Here is a 22,157-nt window from a genome sequence, read left to right as displayed (position 1 = left end):
TCCAAATTCACTAATCTACATTAAGAGAATTGACATAATCATTAGATTCATCGACATATACTCGTCTTAGTCTTTCAAATGAATTCATTTATATTCTACCGAAATTTCGGCAGCATTTCCCCTATAAATACACCATCCCCGAGAATCTAATGTTACACCCCGCACTTTCAGAGCATGAGCATTACATGTACATCACCATAGAAACTAAGTATCGGAGATGTCCCATGATGTTTTGGAAGATACAGGCCATGAGAAGTATGTAACAACGAAATAAAAAGACGAATTACGATCTCGTAAGTCGTAATCGGGAAAGAGTGTTTTGAAATACGATAACATGGCCATTATTAGTATGATAAGTGATAAATATCATGTATGGAGAGTTTCGGAATATTTTGAGATCGAGCAAATTGAAGAAAATAAGTTCGACGAAAATTGGAGAAATGCTGGAAGGATTTTTAGTCAACTTTGGAGGGGTATATCTCCATGTATAGTTGGAGTTTTAAGGTGTTTCAAAATCCTAAAATGAAGTTCGTCGAGTCTAGTTTGTAATGCAACAAACCTCTCATTGATAGGACGTCGGAGTAGAGAATTATAGACGTTACAAACTGAACTGTCGCGCAAAAACAGCACTGCTACAGTACTGTTACAGTACTGTAGCTACAGTACGTCGGCCCACCCACTATAAAAGGGTTAAAACCCCATTTTATTCATCCAAAATGTTCCAAAACATTCCAGAAAAATCAGCAAGAAAAGGGCCCTTAAATCCCACATAAAAGTGAGGATTTTGAGTGAAATTTGAAGCACTAATCGAAGTCCGGGCAACGCATAGTCACAAATATGATTTCATTTTGGAGTTGGAGGAGCTTTGGAGCAAGTGAAAAATTGAAGATTTTTTTACTTTGATAAATACAAGGTATGAATCATTAAATTTCTTTCTTTATCAACATGGATTAAGGAATATTTGCAAGAAATAAAAGTTTTAGTTGTTGTGTTGATGTTTTTGATCCATGGATTGAGGGTTGAAGAGAAATTTGGATGGAAATACCTATATTTATCTTGTAGGATGTTGGGGATGTTGTTATTGATGTTCTTAGTATTAATTTCAACTTCCTTACGAAAGTAAAGATTATTGAATAGTCGTATTACAAGTGGGTTAGTTAAGAAATTTAGGAAACATCGTGTGGGATGTTTTAGGAAGTATATTGGTATGGAAATGATTGTATTGATGCTGGTATTGTTATTTTTGATTGGTTGTTGATATAATGATTTCGGGCTAGGCATATAAACAGAGGAGATGCTGCCCGAATTTCCACAGAACCTAAAAGGATTTTAATTAAAGTTTCGAGTCGAGCGTATGATGATGATTCTAACAATGGTATGAATGGTTATATATGTAGATTACGAGGCTACGAAAGATCTTAAGTGAATTGCAAGACAGGAAGTAAATTGGAAGTCGAGGAATTATCTTCCAGGTATGTTTAGGCTCGTCCCTTTCTTTCAAGGCATGATTTCTATGATTATAATTCCATAAATATTTTCATAGTATCCCAATTTCCAAAATCTAGATGTTCATGATTCCGTGGCATAACCCTGTTCCTAATGATTCACGAATATTTTCCAAAATGTTCGTATTTCCTAAAACCCGATGTTTATGACTTCGTAAGTGTTATATCCCGTATTTTTTTACGTCGGATTATTTGTAAGCTGAGGTGGGGTCCACACATCGAGATTTTTTTTTGGGACATCTGAAAAGTCATATGAATCACATATGTGAAGTTAAACACAACTCAAGAAGGACCCTTGGGCCAAATCAAAGTGGAAGTCCTCCAAACGAATATTTTTAAGAAAACGTTTTCGGGTGATCTGACTTCTAGGGGCAAACACGGTATTATAAGTTTGGAATTTGGAAAAATACCAAGAAATAGAAGTTGTAGATAATTGAATTAGCTTTCCAACCATAGGTCGTGGGTTCTCAGGTAACGTCGGTACAAGGAGATATGGACGTTTTAAGGTCGAAAGGTCAGTGGGCTAGGCCCAACTCGGGATCAACCGAGTTGGCCCAAAAAAATAAAAAACGAATTTAGGCCCAAAAGTGAGGGTGGCCGGCCATACCTGGCCCAACCCATGTCACTTAATTAATTTTTCATGTGATAAATAAGACTAGAAGGGATCATTAGTCTTAGAAACTTCAAGAAAATTTGAGAAAGAGAAAAACAACAAAAAGAAGAACAAAAGCTTAAAGGCCATACGGCCATAGCTTGCAAATTTTTGCCCTTTGAAATCTTTCTCCAAAAATTATTTTCTTGTGGTATTCCTACTAATTAAAGGGTCCTTTACAACTTGGTGTAATTATTTTGGAAGAAAGAGCACTTGTTTCTTCAAGTTGACAACTTGGTCAAGTGAAAAAGATTGTAGAAAAAGGTAAGAATTAATCCCTTTTTATTATGTTATGAAGGTTGGTTTATGTTGTAGTATGTAGAAATGAGTAGAATTTATGGAAATATGGAAGTTTACAAAGTGGGTGTGCATATATGTAAGTGGACATATATGTATATTGTTGTATAAATAGTATGAGTTGAATTTTATGTTGTATTCTAGTTGTGGTTATGGTGAAATTTATATTGAAAATGGAAGAAAATGGTTCAAGTTGGCATGGAAAATTATTGGAAATAGTTATAGGAAATTATGTGATTTTAATGAAGTTTTTATGTAATTATAGAAGTGGAGTTTTAAATGTGAATTATTATGTTAGTTGGTGAATTTGGAAGGATAATAGTCCATATTGGCATGAAAGATTGGTTGTTAAGTGGTTATGAGAAGTTTTGTGATTTTATGGTAGATTTATGTAATTATGAAAATGAAATTATTAAGGTGCAAATTATGATTATGGTTGATGAAATTGGAAGATGGAAATATGTTATGAATATGTAGATTGAAGATTAGAAGTTTTGGATGGATTATGGTTTTGGTGGAAAGTTTGTATATTTTGTATATCTTGTGAATATTTGGTAGAAACGATATGAAATGCTTCCGAATTATATTGTAATGATCTTGATTAGTAATGAATGTAAAAACATTGAGATTGGTTTGGAAATGTGAAGTTGGAATGAAAGCTATTGCATTATGTTGGAAAGAAGACTAGTTGTGTTATATTGTGTTTTGTAGTCATGGTTGTTGTCATTGTGTTGATAGTTTGACCGGGTTGAATTCCCGGATTGTTGTTGATAAAAAATTGGCTAAGTTGAATTTTGGGGATGGTGTATTTATAGGGGAGATGCTGCCCAAATTTTTGTAGACAAGTATTGGTTAAGATTGAAATCTTAAAGCCTTACAATTAACATTTGGTAATTGTGACCAAATTGTAGATTTTGGCGAACTTGAAACTTGATTTTGGAGACGTGTATGAAGCGGAAAAGGTATGTAAGGCTTCACCCTTCCTTCTATGGCATGTCTTAAACGTAATAAGTTGGGTACGAGCCTCGGGGACAACTCTATTTCCCGGAATCCGCACTTAAAGTTTCCCCTTTTTCATTCAGTAGAATTGAATTAGAAATTGTGTAAAATATTGGAGAAACTTCCTAAACATCTAGAACTGGCATAAATATGACCCGACTACCTTAAAACCCTCACAAGTGACGTCATGAAATATAATGTACGTAAATTTGGTACGCCGCCTCATTTGACCCGAGGTGGGCCCATTGTTCCCGGATTTTCCCTATTGCTCCGTTTGACTTATTTTGGGAGTAGAATCCAAAGGAAACTTTTGATCCTCGTTCCGATTATCAAACGATAAGTACTGTACCATTCTAATGGAAATATGTATATGTATATAAAATATGTATATGTATATAAGATATGTAAAAGTATATAAGACATGTATATGTATATAAGATATATATATGTTTATAAAATATGTACATGATATACGTATATGTATACGATGAAAGATCCAGAGCGCTATAGACACTGATATATGTATATGATACACGTATATGTATATGATAAAAGATCCAGAGCGCTATAGTCGCTGATATACGTACATGATACCAGTATATGTATATGATAAAAGATTCAGAGCGCTATAGACGCTGATATATGTACATGATGTATGTATATGTATACGGGGAAGATGGGAATTAGGGCAGAGCGTTATACACGCATATCCACCTGATCAGTTGGCATTACATGACATGATATCGTCCCGGACGCGGGATGTGTATTTATGGCTAAATGGATCGGCTGCCGACGCCTCGGCAATATGACATGTTCTATTTTTATATATATATGAACAAGAAAAGATTTTCAACGGAAAGCTAAGCTATGATATGATACGCTATGATACGCTATGCCATGATATGATACGCTACGACAAGCTATGCTATGATATGATAAGCTATGCTATGATATGACAAGTTACGCTATGGCATGATACACTATGACACACTATACTATGACATTGACATGATATAACACGATACGACATGCTGTAGTAAGACATGACATTACACGATATAATATGCCATGATTAGACATGATAGGATACGACCTGATATGCCACGATAGGATACGACCTGATATGCCACGATAGGATACGATAGGGCACGATAGGACACGATACGACAAGATACGACATAATATAAGTTCTATTTTCTACGTTCATGGAGGGGAAACATTTTTAAAAGGGAAAGACAAGCCATGCATGATAGCCGCCCAAAAAGGGGCCTTCCTATGTACAGGTTACTTTCTTGCCTCGTTATATGTCCTGTGACTCCATGATATTATTAATCGCACTCTATGTTATTGCTTGCATTGTCTTCCATGCCTTACATACTCGGTACACTATTCGTACTGACGTCCCTTCTTGTGGACGCTGCGTTTCATGCCGCGCAGGTCAGCAGACAGGTGGACGTGATCCTTAGAAGCTCTACCAGCCGCACTTGACAGCGCTCCAGTTGTTCCGGAGCCTCACTCCAGCGGTACTATTTTATGCATATACATTCGGGCTTGGTAGCACCCCGGCCCTTTCTATGTATAAGTGTACTATGTCTAGAGGCTCGTAGACAGATACGTACAGTCAGTCAGGTACAGATATATGTATAGTGTTTTGGCATGTTAATATTGTTGTACAAGGTAATAACAGAGTTTATTAGTTTATGTTCAAGGAAAAAAGAATGGCTCGGTTTACACGGCTTGCTAAGAGGTACAGGTAATACGATAGATAAGGGGTGCTCGGTACAAGTATCGGGTACTCGTCACGGCCCCTAGTCGGGTCGTGACAGTAAGCTCTTATGACAACAACGAGGGATATGTTTTACAATGACAACGATGATGTCAAAATTGAGAATATTATTATGATGACTATGATGAGAATGAATCCATGCTTAAAGGTTCTAAGTTTATGATTCCAACGACGATATAAGAATGTTGAGTTATTTACTGATTTCTCAATTCATTCATGGAGGATGACTAATTTCTTTTAAGATCCCAAAAATACATGACTTGATGCTTTATGAGATTTACGATCCTATTCTATGTTTTCTCTTAATTCTATTCTTCATCTATTGCCTCACCTTAAAATAATTGTTCCTTCAAGGTGAGACAAAGCGACGATGAGTATTCCATAAAATAATCGGAGGCTACCGACCTTACGTCACTCCGATACAGTTGTGGCTTTTGATTGGGCTCTTATATATATGTATTTTCTCACACCGCGCCGCGCTATAGTCGGCCGGGCAGGCACGTAGATGTGCACACCACTGCAGTGGGCATGTTATGATATTGCCCCGGACGCGGGAGGCCTGGACGCAGGCTAATGATGATAACACCGAGCCTTAATGGCCGGGCATGATATTATATATATGACACCGCGCCTTAATGGCCGGGCATGTTACTATGTATATGTATGAAAATGTTTTTTTTAAAAGGCTAAGCATGCATGACATCCGCCTTACGAGGCATTCAGATGTACAGGTTATATCTCTTATTCCTTGTTACTTTTCATATCTATATTTTGTTGTTACTCATGTCTTACATACTCAGTACATTATTCGTACTGACGCCCCTTCTTGTGGGCGTTGCGTTTCATGCCACGCAGGTGCATACAGATGAGTAAAAGACATTGCTAGAAGATGTTCCAGCGGGATTGGCGAGCTCCATTTCTTTCCGGAGTGTTGCCGAGTCAGACTATCCATGTCATGGTATAATTATTTATGTTAGAGACTTTGCAGACAGAGTCACGTATTTAGCCTGCCAGTCTTGTATGCGGCTATATAAGCCGATGTATTCATTATGCATCACTTTACAGATTTATATGATTATAAATTTTATTTGATTCGAGAAAGATAAAAAGAATGTTTTTGTTAAAAGTTTTCCCTATGCATTTTAGTTCATGACTTAAGGATTATGAGTACAATGAGATCCAGCGGGTTCGCTCGGCTCTAAGTAAGGGTCGGGTGCCCGTCACGCCCTATCGGGATTGGGGTGTGACATCTAACTCGGCCAATTTATCAACAACAATCCGAGAATTCAACTCGGCCAAATTATCAACAACAATATCAACAATCCATCTCCAACTTCAACAATTATTTCAAATGCATTCTAACACTGGCAATTCTTTCTACACGATCCGACGGCATTCCATATTTATTCAACTCAATCACATATATTCAAGCTAACACCAATGATCCCACATTCAAGTATTTATCCGAAATCATTCTAACATGACTCAAGAACACTTTAAACAATTCACACAATATTCAAACAATCCAATTAACATACTACTCCACCCGAAACCTTCCAAATGCAACAAGAACCATAACAACACACTTCCTTCTTTCAAATTCAATTACAACAACCCAACTTACAATCTTCCAAACACATGTCTCATTTCCAAATTCATGAAGTATATCAACAACCCATACATTAACAAATTTATTCTTACAAATATAAGAAATCACACTAATATCACATTAACTTCTTCAATAATCCACAAACGATTTCCACTTCATTTCAAACCATTAAATCTTCATTTAACATCATAGAATCCACAACACAACAATCCAAAAATACTAAATAAAGTTAGTTCTCCACTCCCACACAACACAACATATGCACGGTTACAACTTCCACACCATAATTTCATGAATTTCATTCATTTCCACACACTACAACATGCACCAATTATCCATAACATATGTAAAAGAAGATTGAACCTTACCTCTTCCACTTGACTTATCAATTCTCGGCTAAGGTTGGTGTTTTGCACAAATGAGTGCTTTGCTTGTTCCAACAACCACTCCATGTTGTTAAGGACCTTCAACTTTCTTGGAACACTAGAAGAAATAATTTTTTTTTATCAACTTCTCAAGAGATGAATTTTTGGGGGTATGGTCGAATACCCCTTGCTCTTCTTTCTTCTTCTTCTTTTTTTTCTTTTCCAAGGTTCTAGAGTTTTTGTGTAGAATATGACTAATATGTCATATATATATATGCTCTCCTAATTCATCCATGTGGGCCAATCCCACCCTACATTGGACGGCCACATGGCCAAAATGGTCCATTCAAGATCTTTCTTAAATTGTTGTGAAATTCCCATTTTGCCCCTAGCCTTTCCACAATATTACCATGAACCATTTTGCGAATTTTCCTTTTTACCCTTAGCCTTTTTCAATATTTCCATACTAATAATATTCATAACAACTTGTACATTAAAAAAAAAAATTGAAAATGGTCTTGCCCTTAACTTACCACGACTATCTCGAAATATCCGAACGTACAAAATACGGGCTATAACAGGTTTTCCCTCTTTCTTTCTTTTTTTAAACGAATCCGGTAATGTAACAAAAACGAATGTCCGTCCAAAATGACTCTACTCTTAGTTATTAAAATGATGCAAGTCTTTCATTCCAATGAAACATATAGATAGCTATGCTTGAGCTCTTGTTCCCGTTTTCCCATGTTATATTATGTCGATTGATATCTTCTGCTTCTTATGACATCTTGTGTTGACGAGTAACTCACAAAACTCATTCGGAGGTTACCGACCTTACGTCACTCCGAAGGGTTCAGTGTGTTACTTCATGAGTCTATCATGCATTATATATATAAACACACACACACTAGTGATGTGTTGGGAATCTTTTGCGGCGCAGGCTATTTCCCTACTTAGATGACTGCTTTATTTCTCTTCAAGTTCTAAAATGACTATAATATAGATGTTATTTGAGTAGGTGGTGCTCGGCAGGTAAGGCCGGGGTGCCGATCGTGCCCCTCCAGTCTGGGGTGTGACACTCTGTCTCAATTTATGTGATACACTTTCTTTTTTAGTCTGTCAAAAAAAGAATGATACATTTCTATAATTAAAAATAATTTATCAAAAGCTTAGCCTTTTGTTTCCTAAGTGGTGTTTTGTGTTTGCAGTTTCCAATTGGCCGAGAGAGCAAACTGATCTTCTCAGCATGGGCTAAGTTATTTCCCTTCAAAGGCGCTGATCTTTAATTATTTTTTCCCCTCAAATTGTTGGTCTTTAATTCTGTCCTTCGTTTAAAAAAGTGATAGAAAATATCTCGAGATTTTGTGTTCGATTTTTCGCTCAGTAAAAAAAAAAAAAAAACGCAAGGCAAGGATTTCCCGAAAAGAATCCAAAAAATGTTATGCTTTTGTCTTACTCCTCGTTCTTATCATGTGATCATTATCTTTTTTAAAGAATCCGATAACTTGGTACTGGTTCAATGGACTAATCCATGATTTCCCTTCTTTGATTAGAGTTATTAGTTTCAATTTTTTCTTCTCTTGGCTCACTGTGACAAGTTGAAGTAGACTGACTAACTACCATTTCTATGATTTAGTCATCATCCTGAATTATTAATTACCCTGGGCTATTAATTACTTATTTTATTAATTTACTACTATTGATGTGTAACATCATTTTATTAAATTAATCAAAGTAGGGGTAGAATGCTCTTATAATATATTCAGTTAGACGCACTTTTAAATCCAACTTCAAACATTTGGATCCGAAGATATATAGGTTTTGCCATACCTAATTTTAGATTTTTTAGGTTGGAATTTTTAAACTTTAAGTATACCAGTTCGAAGTCAAGGACTGTCAAGCCTAACTTCAAATTCAAATGTCTGAAGTTCGAACTACACGCACCATATGCCAATTTCACACACTTACAGTTCCAACTCCAAACCCGTATATCTGAAGCTTCAAACTCAAGCAGTTATCAAATCAGCCTCGTGCGAGTCAAAAGTTAATATCGAGGTGGTCAAACTTTTAATTATTTTATAAATTCGGTTATTCTTTAAATAGGACAGATATTTGTGAACTTGTCCCTTTGTCCGAGCAAATCCTTGCACTGATAGGAACACCTAATTAAATCCTTGTTATCATAAAGTATCGTGAGCACAAAGAGCAATTGGAATAATAGTCCAGAAATTTTATGATAACGCTTTAGCAGCGTTTATTACTATAATAATTTGATTCAGCAAAACCGATTTTTTTTTCTCTATTTAATATTTTTGGTTAGGCATGTGAACATGAGAAGGTTTTAGGTAACCCTGCACCTCAAAGTTACAATCACTAAGTTCAACTCTAATGACGATTAGAGAACCAATTGAACTTACACATCGATAATTTTTTCTTTTTGACATTATCGAACTTTGGTAGACGAATCTGAGAACTTTGGTAGAGAATGTTAGAATAATTAAGCACCAAAAATCTGTTCTAGAAGCGATAAATGTCTAAGAGAGTTTATCAATGCGGACTATGATTTTTTTTTATTCTCACACTATGTAGGATATTTATATTAGGCCCGAATTAATCAGACGTCGAAAGTCTCACATTGGGTGTGACAGGGGAGGGTGCGGTGTAAAGTGCTTCCGAACAAAGATAATTTCAAATTTAGGGCTCGAACCTGAGACATGATGAAAACGGTTACAACTTTCAAATAGCCTACTGTCAATCAGTGTTTTCACAGTTATTGAAATGGGCTAGTCTAAATTGTGAATTTTGAAAGTCCATGACAATGACTTATTTTCAATTATGGGACTTAAAAATGGCTAATCCCACGTACTATGGTAAAGATTTTTCTCTATCGAATAGTTGAATCAAACCAACAGATGCATAATATGTATTTGCACATATACTAATATCACTTAATTATGATTAATTAATACATATATTTATTACTTTAAATTACTTAATCATTGTACATTAATTTAATTTGACATAAATTCTCGGAAAGCTTAAATTTTTACGTCGCCAGAAGTTCAACCTTATACGCTTGCAAATATACAACCGCCATCGCACTGAGTCTCTGTGTACATTTATTGGTCATCTGATCCATTATATTATATCCTAAAAGGCAAATGATCTAATCCTTATCCAAGTATAACTTTTGATGTAATCAAAATAAGAGTTACTTTGCGAATAATTCATGATATTGGAAAGAGCACTTAGGGAAAAAGATTATAGATATTGAAGAGTTTTTTTTTTCTCGCCCGGTGTCTGGGATCCGCATTGACGCTCGACTAAATCCAGATTCATGCCGCATAGACCCATTTGGGGAAAGCGCTCCCTACCAAGAGTTTTTCCATAACCAGGTGTCTAACCCGAAATCTATGATGAAAGGAGGAGCAGCTCTATCAGCTGTAGCACATTCTTTGGTGGTATATAGATATTTAGGTTAGTGAGTGTGAAGGTACTACTTAATGCACCTACTAAGGGTAATCGAAGTCATTAGAAAGATTAGTTCAAAAGAAAAATTGAACCAAACTGATTAAAATACTGATATTTATTCTTTTTTTTTTTTTGCGTGGATTTCCCTTCAAAGGCGTTGGTCTTTAATTTTTGCCCCTCAAATTGCTAGTCTTTAATTTTTTCCATTCGCTTAAAAAAGTGTTCGGAAATACCTTGAGGTTCTGAGTTTGAACCCCCGCTCAGTTAAAAAAAAAATGAATTTCGCAAGGCAAGGCTTTCACAAAACCTTCTGCCTTAAGGCCTAACATTTGCCCAAAATTAGGCTTATTCGAGCAAAAGTTAATTAGGCCTTAAGGCAGAGGTTTGCCTTAAGGCCTAATTTTGGACAAAAGTTTGTCGGGCAAATCGCAGAATTGCCCTTCTTTTGGGGTGGTCTTTAAATTTTGCCTCCCATATTTGTGGTCTTTAAGTTTTGCCCTTCGCTTGGATACTTGAGGATTCTGGGTTCGAACCCCTTGTTGACATTAAGAGGAGCTAATGTCATTTTCACTCACCGTTTCAGAGAAGCAAACCAGATTGCTGATTTTTTGGCAAAAAAGGCTACAACAAGTGGTGACGGGGCCTTATATCTTTCTTATTAGGATCTCCCTAGAGAAGCAAAGGGCCTGATTCAACTTGATAAGTGGCAACTTCCTACTTTTAGGAGGAGGTTTGAAAAATGTAAATTTTTTTGTTACCTAAATTCACTTATTAGTATCTAGGAAGGAACATTGTATAGGCTAATTCCTTCCAATGGATTCCATAATCAATCTATCTTTTGTAGACTAGAGGCAAGGTTTTCCATGTCTCCCTCTAGTCATTGTAAGATCATCTTATTAATATAACATGATAGGGGTCAAGCCAAACCCCCCACACCTTAGGCTCACAACCTAAATGGTGATGGCTTATATATGTATATATTAACCACCATTTCATAATGCACACATATATGGCACCACTATTAATTTCTTCAATATATAAATTCCTTTAGTTAGATTCAGATGTACCTAATAGTTTCAATGGTGCCTTCGTTATGGAGAGTCCAATTACAAAAAAAGGACTGACGAAAAAAAAGGGTCATTCAAAAGCGTATATAAGCTAAAAACAGAATACTAACAATAACAATAAAAATAACAATAATAACTTTGACAATAACAACGATAAGTACGACAACAATAACAATGACAGCAACAACAGCAACATCAACAACAGGACTTGCAAGTTACTCAGACTAAATTACATCCATAATTGGATTTTTAGGTCAAGCCCTCTAGACACACACACACACACAGAGTGGACTTGTAAGTTATTTAGACTAAATTACATCCATTTATGAGATTATTTATTTAGCAAAATATACTCTAATTTCTGAAGAGTATTAAAGAAAGGATACGTTTCATATCTAAAGTTACAGCTCCCCCCAACAACTTTTCCACCTCTATTTCCAGCACGTCTTGGAATAACTGATCAGCTCTAATAAACATTTATCATTTAAAAAGATTTTTATTAGTAGCGAGCCAATAATATCACATTCTCAGAAGTACTAAAAGATTTTCAGATTAACAGGGTGAATCCTTCGCCAGAGACCAAAATCTAGTAATCAGCCCAATAATAAAAACTCACGAATAGCCACTCTTACTATTGCTAGTTGAAAATAAGTCAGAAAATCTACATATTTCTCCACTTCTTCTTCATTCTGCAACTATAGATGAAAGTACTATAAGAAGCAGCTTAGGACCCCATTATAGGTGTATGTAATAAGTAGAATAATAGCTAAATAACTTATAGGAGTATATTGTATAGATTCGGAAGAAAGCCCATTGGGTTCTCTTTTCAGTTTCAATATCAATTTATTTGCTTCTTGTTTGAACATTAAAACGCTTTCTTGTTATTACTATTACAGAGCATTTTTTTAGTACCTGTGAAATTCCAACTTGCACCCTCTTCTCCAGAGGTGGATGCAGTGTTGTATTACCAGCTAGGTTCATCTAAATTCAATATTTTGACGTGGAGAATAAATTTATGCATAAAAATTCACTAAAATATAAACAATTTGTAGGTCTAAATCATTTAGTTTAAACAATGCAATAGACTCAATAATAAGAAGCTCAAAAGTTGAATCTATAGAGTTTAGATCTTCGGATTTACTCTGCTTTACCCCATTTTAACTTAGTATTATATTTAAGTTATGGAGATTGGAGAGCACATAAAATATAACCGAGAACTACACATTTAAACAAAATTCACATATAATCTTCACTGATTTACCATAGCTTTACAAGGTCATCAAAAGATATGATGCTAGAAGAGAAACTTAGTTTTTTAAGAACTTCACTTTCCGGGGACAAAGATTGTGGCATATGATCACGCATTGTTGTTAACTGGGTCAGCAAGATGGTCAGCAAGATTCTCTAGTGGACCTTTTCCGGTGACAATAGATTGAACGAAAACATAGCAAGTCTACCAGTCTTGACCTCTTTTATCTTGAGCCCAGTGAAAGCCTCGGGATCGTCAGCAAGGCCTAAGTCAAAGCCACCACCGGGATAGAGTGGGTCGATAACCTCGCCGAGAGGGCCACCAACAACACAATAACCCTCAACAGCTCCCATCAATACAACTTGGCAAGTCCAAATGGCAAGAATGCTTTGTGCACGGACCAAACTTGGGTTAACCAAGTAATAAGTCCACCCTTGCTGAAAATCTGGGATCCAGCCTTGAACCATATAGCTTCACCGAACTTGACACCGTTACGGGCCAAGAGCTCGAGGAAGATGCAACCAAGAGCTCCAAGCATAGCCCATCTGCAATGAATCACCTCCAACTCACGATTCTTGGCGAATGTTTCTGGATCAGCTGAAAGTCCAGCAGTATCCCGCCCATAGTAACCTGGAAACTACCAGTGAAGTAGCTTGGGGACTCACCAGAAAATGGACCCAAGTACTTGACACGATCAGGATCATACCATGGGCTGCCAGAGGAGATAGGTTTAGCTTTAGTACAGTCTTCCTCGCGGTGAGCTTTAGTACAGTCTTCCTCGCGGTGACTTTCCCATTTCCAGTTATTTCAGAGGAAGATGGTGAGAGTTTTATTGCCTTTCCGGCAAATGAAGATGAAGAGAGAGCCATTGTAGCTGCCATAGTAGAACGGTGAAAAACTCTTGAATGCAACTACTACAAACAAAGAATATTTAATTTCTGGCTTGAGTTTCATGGGCTTGTACCAAGAGTATTTATATGACTCCAAGTCCTTATCGTGGAATATCATTATCAGTTTTCTTATTGCAGGATGACAATTTTGTAACTTCTTGCGTTCCAAGTGCATAATCTATTAGCAAATTTGTGCACCATTAAGCATGACAAGGTTTTTAGACACATTATGGTTAAAAAAGTCTAACCCAATGCAGATTTCATCTCCTACAACCAATCCAAATTTGCCACGTGTGAAGTAGATTATCGCCATATCCACTTGACCAGATCACAAGAATAACTCATGGCCATGCAGCAAAAAAGTAAAATAAAGTGTAGGTCCTAGGTATTTCTTGGCTTTCCTACTGACCATTGTAAGAGATATATATAATGCAGGAAAAGAAATTTTCTTGGATTGGGTGTATTTGATAGGAAGGAAAAAAAAAAACAGAAAATAAACTTTTGTCATATATTGTTCAATCACTAATAGTAATTTATGTACTATATATAAAAGTTCAATATATATAATTTTCGTGATATAATTGGTTTCGCGAGGGGAATAGCAAATTATATACTCCCTCTGTCCCAATTTATATGAAGGTTGACCAATTAATTTGTGGAGTCAAATAATCCTCTCTTTGACTACGATTTTCTCCAACTCTTTTCATGTATTGTGAATTATCAATTATGCAGACTTATAATACTTTTTATGTAGTTTTCAAATATATAAATTTTATTATAAAATACTCGAAGAATTTAAAATTGAGTCTAAGAAAAAGTTATTTGACTCCCCAAATTGGTCAACTTTCATGTATTGGGGAAGATTCGTAGAACACAACTGGACGAATTACATGGCGCCACTTGTCAATAGGGCGAGTCAGATCCAAGTCAGCACTCAAGTGCCTCCGAGGGAGATCAAATGGCTCCGGAGGCTCATTAAGACTTGTGTCCTCGAGGGATCATGAATTTGATAAAACACCTATTGAAGAGGCCAACGGTCGGCCGTTACAAGAAGACTTTGTATGTCCCTCAAGATATTAATAGGGATTATTGTCATCTTTATTGTCCATCCTTATTGCGGCATTATTTTGTAATATTAATGAGGGCATAATTCATGGAATGTTTACCTCGGAGTCCAAGTATAAATAGGGCCTACCATTTCACTTTAAAGGGCTCCAAGAGAGATATACAATACACACTTGACACTTGTGTTGTTTTATGGTTTCTTGTCTAAATTCAGATTATCGATATTATAATCAACAAGCTTTCCTGGAGACCCTAGCTCAAAGCCTCTCCAAGGCTCAGGCTATCTTAATTCTTTACTTTCAGTCTTATTAGCTATCTTAATTCTTTACTTGCAGTCTTATTTTGTTTATCCTGATTTCAACTGCATATTACAGCTATCTTAATTCTTTACTTTCAGTCTTATTTTGTTTATCTTGATTCAACTGCATATTACATTGCTGCTTTGATCACTTTAATTTGATCCACGTGTCTTTGAGCACGTGTACAAATTCAACTGTACCAATTGATGGGTAAACACTTCATATAAATTGGGACGAGGGAGTATCTTTTAACATTTCGAAATATTTAACAATGTTTTAGTAAACACTAAAAGTTAATAATAACTTTTAGGAATATTTTTAAATTAAAGCGATTTGTAAAGTGATTAGTCATCTGCAGGGGCGGATCCACCCTTTGGGGTGGGGGTGGCATGGCACCCCCTAGATTGATAAATTTTTTATATATCTATGTTGCAATTTGCTTAAATTAGATTAAATATTTGATCCTGCCACCCCCAGTCGCAAATTAGACAAAGGTATCATGGTTGGTAAACACAAGTTTGAATCTATCTTGAACATTTCTGACTCCCGTTTTTCTTGTGCGTTTTGATTCCTTTGTACCAGTAATTCCCTTTTCGGCTTTGCCAATTTTCTATTTATCTTTTTACTATTTATATTTTCTTTCCTCTATTCTATTATTTATCTATGATCTCTAGCGAGAACACACAAATAGAAACTTCAAATCCCTTAAATTAAGCAATTTCCTTAATCTCAAATCTGTGAGTATTTAAATTGAAAAACTTGGGTCTCAATGGAAATTTTGGATTGAGATCAAAATTCAATTCATTTTTATTTTTTATAATTTCTTTTGTTTATTACTCCCTCCGTCCATGTTAACTTGTATATATTTGACTTGGGACACTCTTAATAAGCAATAAATAAAATGAGAAGTGAATTGGAGTACTTAGTAGTAAGGGTAAAATAGCTATAAAATGGTAAATTATGTCTTGATTTTTCAAACTATACAACTTACAGGTAAAAGTGAATATATATTTTTAGTATAGTAGACAAATAAAAATGGACAAAGGGAGTGTATTATAAAAAATTATGCTATTCTATAATTGTTAAATTTAATTTAAATCACTTTACTACTTAAATTGTGATGGAAATTTCACAAGCATTGCTTAGAAAAAATATGAAATTTATGATTTATTTTTGAGAACTTGTAGTTATCCAATTCTACATTTACTTATGGGGTGTAAGTACCTATTGAAGAGTTTTTCTAGTATTTTTCTTATTTTGATTGGTGTAATTCTCTTATTGAAGATGTTATTTTACTTGTGCAAGTTCATTTTTTAATATACATAAAAGATGCAAGTCCCTTGGTGAAAATGTTGATTTTACCTTGTTGTTAATGGGTGTGATTCCTTGTTTAAGATGTTAATTATGTTCGTTTCTTGATTTTTAAGATGTAATTTTCATATTTGCAAATAAAAAAAGGCCTATTAAGCTAACCCGAATAAACTAAAAAGAGATGGACCCGACCCAACACGTTCCTAACAAGATGTACATTGAAGAAAATTATGACACCCGATACCTTCAAATCCTAGATCCGTCTCTGGTCATCTGCACAAGTCATCTTCATGGAAAGTTTGGTTTCACATTGAAATGATACTATCCGGTTTAAACCATGCCCTTTTATAAGTAGTAGTAATTATTTTTTAACCATCCCATGTTTTGAAAAGTTAAAGAGTGAAGCACAATATAGAACAATTTTATTAATTTCCATTAAAACATGATTACCAGTAGCTCTATTAGTAAAATAGCAAAAAACCACTGAATACAAATAGCCAGAAATTAGACGTTAGAGAAGTCATGCTATGCGTCAGAGGATATGAACGAATTTAAAACAAACGTTTTTGGGTTTTTTGTCGAAATAAGGAGTACATGTAATACAGCATTAAGGTAAAATAGTGTCATAGCAAACAAAACACCCAATACCTGAAATGCCACCATGGTCGGCAGGCACACGACGACATGGGCTCTAAATTGTGGCTTTCTTATATAGAAGTAGTAATTTAACATAGCCGTATTTTCCGTTAGCTGATAAAATTGGTTCAAACATTTTACGGAAAAAGGCACAAATTTGCTATCGAACTAAATGAAATGACTCATTTATGTCATCGCCGTTACCAAAATGGCTTATCCATGCCATTTTTCATTAACACCGATTTTACAATACCAGATATGACACGCGGCCTCCAATTTTTCATGATCAATAACTTCAGGATGAATATGATCATACTATAGGCATACAAACAACTATATTTTGTATACGAAAAAGGCTCAACTTTGCCATCGAACTATCGGAAATGACTCATTTATGCTACTCGTCAATAGTTTGGCTCGTTTATGCCATCGAAGTGGACCTCTAATTGGAGGTCACGTGTCATATCTGGTATTGTAAAACCAGCAGTAATGAAAAATAGCATGGATGAGCGATTTTGGTAACGGCGATGGCATAAATGAGCTAAACTATTGACAAGTGGCATAAAGGAGCCATTTCCGATAGTTCAATGATATATTTGAGACTTTTCCGAACATTTTATACACGGGTGATAAAATTTGTAGCCAAGTTGACTTGATTATCAAGTAGGGACAAAAATTAAGTGTCACGACCCGCCTAATGGGCCATGACGGGTACCCGGAGCTGACTACCGAGCACCACGCATCATACTACTATCGTCTCGAACTATGTGCATATAAACTCCATAAAGCGTGTAGTCATACACACACACACACACACACACACACACACACACACACACACACACACACACATATATATATATATATATATATATATACATACATAGGCCCTCGCGGCGGCAAAAGAATAATATACAAAATGTGCAATGAGAGTTACCCAACATCCACTACTCACACATGAGTATCTACGAGTCTCTAGCTAAGACACTGAAGTCATTAAGATGGGACAGGACCCCGCCATATCCAAGTATATACACAAAAGAATATATTAGAACTGCACCTCCGGAATATGTAAGGCATGCATCATAAAATAACAAAGGAACAGAAGGATAAAACAAGAGTAAGAAAACAACTGGTGACTGATTGCCTCTTAAGGCGAAATCATGCATGCATGCTCATGAAAATATCATCATATCATATATTGTTGCGGAACGTGCAGCCCGATCCATCACCCATATATCCTACGTCCGGGATGATATTAACCGATGTGGGATTTGCCTAAACCAATGTGGGATTTGCCTAAACCAGTGTGGGATTTGCCTAAGGCAAGCCTTACACTCACCCCCCCTTTGGGACTCAGCGTTTTTGCTGAGGTTTGCCCCACCACTAGGTTTTCCCCACCACTGGGTTTGCCCTACCATCGGCTTTGATACCAACTAATCAGGTGGATATGCGTCTATAGCGCCTCACCTTTTCCCCATTCCCCCTATATACATATACATATCATATACATATATAATATACATAGCATGCATGAGAGCCCAAACAAAAGTGCGCCTTATCGGAGTGACGTAAGGTCGTGAACCTCCGATTACATTATGACATCATCCTCATCGCCACGTCTCACCTTGAAGGAACTAATATTATGAGGCGAGACAACAATGAAGAATGGTATCAATGAAATCATAAGCATAAAAATATCTGAATTATGAAACCATCATTGTCAACCTTATCGTTACGGAGCGTATCTCGTAAGAAATTCTTGAATTCTTTCCACTTTCATCTTTAGGGATGCAAGAAGATCATGGAAGTATAGGGAATAAATTATGAAACAAGAGTCATGCCTTTGAATAAAAGTGAATTGTTACACCACGGAAAATTTTCGTTCGCGCACAGTGGATCGACTGGCGAAGGACAATTTCGAGTATCGAACTAGTGATGTCTTAATGATATTTAGGAGAAGAATTATAATTCCCCTTATGTTGGTAATGAAGTGCCAAGTAAGTTTCAAGAAGGACCCATAAGCCAAATATGGGCATAAGCCATCCAAAAAGGGAGAGTTAAGGAAACACCTTCGAAGGATCTGGTTTGTAGGGGTCAAAACTCCATTTTAATTCGGAATTTGGGAAACACACCACAGTATGAAAGATGTAGATAATTGAAAGATATTTCCAACCATAGGTCGTGAGCCCTCACATCATATCGGGATCAAAAGTTATGGCTATTTTACGACAGACAGTTCATCACGTTCTGGCATGACATGCAACTCGCACTTGGTGTCGCATGTTCGACATGCGACTCGCACTTGGTGTCGCATGTTGTGCCAGTGAGAACCGATCGACTGGCAAGACCTGCGACACAACATGCGACTCGCATGTTCGACATGCGACTCGCACATGGTGTCGCATGTTGTGCCAGTCCAGAATCTTCTGGACAATTATATATAGACCCAATTTCGTTTCTAACTCATTTTTTTTCCACCATTTTAGTCCTAAAACCTCTGGAACCCTCTCCAAACTTTCATCCACAAGAAAAATCAAGGGAAACCAAGATTAACAACATCAAATCCATGAATCAAAGTGTATGAAACCCAAGTAAGGTTCATCTTCCTCAAGGAAATCCAAAGAGGGAAAGTAGGGTTTTGGTGCTAGAAGGGAAAACTCCACTCAAGGCTTGTCCAACCATCATCCAAGGTAAGTTTCATGACTATTACATGTTGTTTAAGATATTGGAAGGTTAAGGTACTCGACTTGTAGGGAAGCATAACAAATGGGTCATTCAAGAGTGAATAGTGTCATGTTTGGTTAGTAGTGGAATTGAATCATGGATTATAGGGTGTTGTGAGTATGAATAGGTTATAAATGACTTGTAAACCCTGAGATAAATGTGATACGTGGGAAAATACGATATCGAACCTATAACCATAAATGTGATGAAATTGGAGAGAAATGGTGGATTTTGCTAAATGCACATAGATGATGATTGTTGATTTCGATGTTGTGAGTTGTATTGTAGATGTTGGGAGTTGATATAAAATACGGGAAAAGTGGTACAAACAAAGGAAGTGCTGCCCAATTTTCTCTAGAATTAGTAGTGCGTTCTTATGGTTGGTTGATTAATGTTAGTATGAATCCTCTTTTGAATGTAGAGGCGTGACAGTGAAGAAGAATAAGCGAACGCTAGATTGCTTAAACGACAAAGGTATGTTAAGGCTTGTCCCCTTCTTTCAAAGGCATGATTCCTAAGTTGTGAATTCATAAATGCTTCCATGACTTCCTTAATTTCAAAAGTTAGAAGTTTATGATTCCAAAGCATGATTCCTTCCTTGATAACCCGTAAATATTTTCCAAATGCCTACATCGTTCCAAAACGAAGGTTTACGAGTTTGTAAGCTCTTATGAGGGCAATAATGGACATATTTTTTTATCATGATTACAATGATGCCAAAGATGAGAATATTTTCCTATGATGACTACGATGAGACGATTTCATGTTTAAAGGTTCCAAGTTATGATTTCAATGACGATGTAAGAATATTGAGTTATTTCTTGACTTCTCAATTTTATTCATGGATGACTACTATATTTCCTTTAAGATTTCCAAAAGTATATAGAATGACTTCTTACGAAATTATGACCCTACCCTCTGTTCTCTTTATATTAGCTTTCGTTGATATTCTCGCCTTATGATGATTGTCCCTTCAAGGCGAGACATGACGATCATGATTAATCCATAATATAATCGGAGGTGTTCGACCCTACGTCACTCCAGCAGGAACATAACTTTCCTTGAGCCCTCATGCATGCTACGTATATTATGTATGTATATGTATATGATATGATAATGTTTTCAGGGGAAGTGGGCAAAGGTGAGGCGCTATAGACGCATAGCCACCTGTACAGCTGGCATATCATGATTCCATCCCGGACGCGGGGTGCCCGGACGCGGGGTGCCCGGACGCGGGATATATGGGTGATGGATCGGGCCGTACGTTCCACGGCAATATATTTATATATGATGATATATGGATCGGGCCGTACGTTCCACGGCAATATATTTATATATGATGATCTATGGATCGGGCCGTTCGTTCCGCGGCAATATATTTATATATATAATGATGTATGGACCGGGCTGCACGTTTCGCAGCAATATATGATATGATGATGGATATGAAGTAAGTCAGCATGTGCTATTCCTTTTATAAGTGACAGTCATATACAGTTGCTCCTTATTGATGCTTCCTTTATCTCATTGACGTATTTTCATTGTTATGCCTTACATACTCAGTACAATATTCGTACTGACGTCCGTTTTCTTTGGACGCTGTGTTCATGCCCACAGGTAGACAGGGAGACGACGCAGACCTATAGGATCTATCAGCAGATTTTCAGGAGCACTCCATTATTCCGGAGGTGCTAATCGGGTTATACTTTTGTGTGTATATATATATATGTATATGTATTTTGGGCATGACGGGGTCTTGTCCAGTCCATATGTCTAGCACTCCAGTAGAGGCTCGTAGATGCGCAGTGTGGGTTAGATGGTCTCACGAGATGCTATTTAGTATAAATGTTATTTTAATGGCCAAAAGGCATATATATAAGTATTTATGTTTTATATGGAATATAATTTTCCTACGATTTGACTATAAAAGTGATAAAAGAGCATTAAATGAGTATGATGAGACATAGAACGATTGGTGCTCGGTAGTTAGCCCCGGGTACCCGTCGCGGCCCCTAGTCGGGTCGTGACAAAAGTGGTATCAGAGCAGTTCGGTCTTAGGAAGTGTCTACGAGCCGTGTCTAGTAGAGTCTTGTTTATGGTGTGTTGCGCGCCACATTAATAAACATGAGGCTACAGGGCATTTAGGAAAAATGACCATCTTTCATCATAATAAATCGTGCGATAGAGCTGTATTATAAGATTATCCCCTCCCTAACGGTGCGTTATAATTTC

At 36.4% G+C, this 22,157-nt stretch overlaps 1 long non-coding RNA gene and 1 pseudogene across 1 annotated transcript; one reads left to right on the top strand and one right to left on the bottom strand.

The window, feature by feature from the left end:
* The first annotated feature begins 1,996 nt into the window (after window positions 1-1,996).
* On the top strand, window positions 1,997-5,137 carry LOC132638689 (uncharacterized). The gene is made up of 3 exons (XR_009581852.1): window positions 1,997-2,421; window positions 3,366-3,416; window positions 4,891-5,137. It is a non-coding gene; the product is annotated as an uncharacterized LOC132638689 (long non-coding RNA).
* A 7,835-nt stretch (window positions 5,138-12,972) lies between these two features.
* On the bottom strand, window positions 12,973-14,084 carry LOC132638688 (chlorophyll a-b binding protein 50, chloroplastic-like; annotated as a pseudogene).
* Window positions 14,085-22,157: the final 8,073 nt, after the last annotated feature.

This window comes from Lycium barbarum, chromosome 4 (assembly GCF_019175385.1).
Source record: "Lycium barbarum isolate Lr01 chromosome 4, ASM1917538v2, whole genome shotgun sequence".
In the NCBI taxonomy this organism is placed as follows: Eukaryota; Viridiplantae; Streptophyta; class Magnoliopsida; order Solanales; family Solanaceae; genus Lycium; species Lycium barbarum.
The sequence above is the reverse complement of the archived record's forward strand: the minus strand, read 5'-3'. Positions and strand labels throughout refer to the sequence as shown.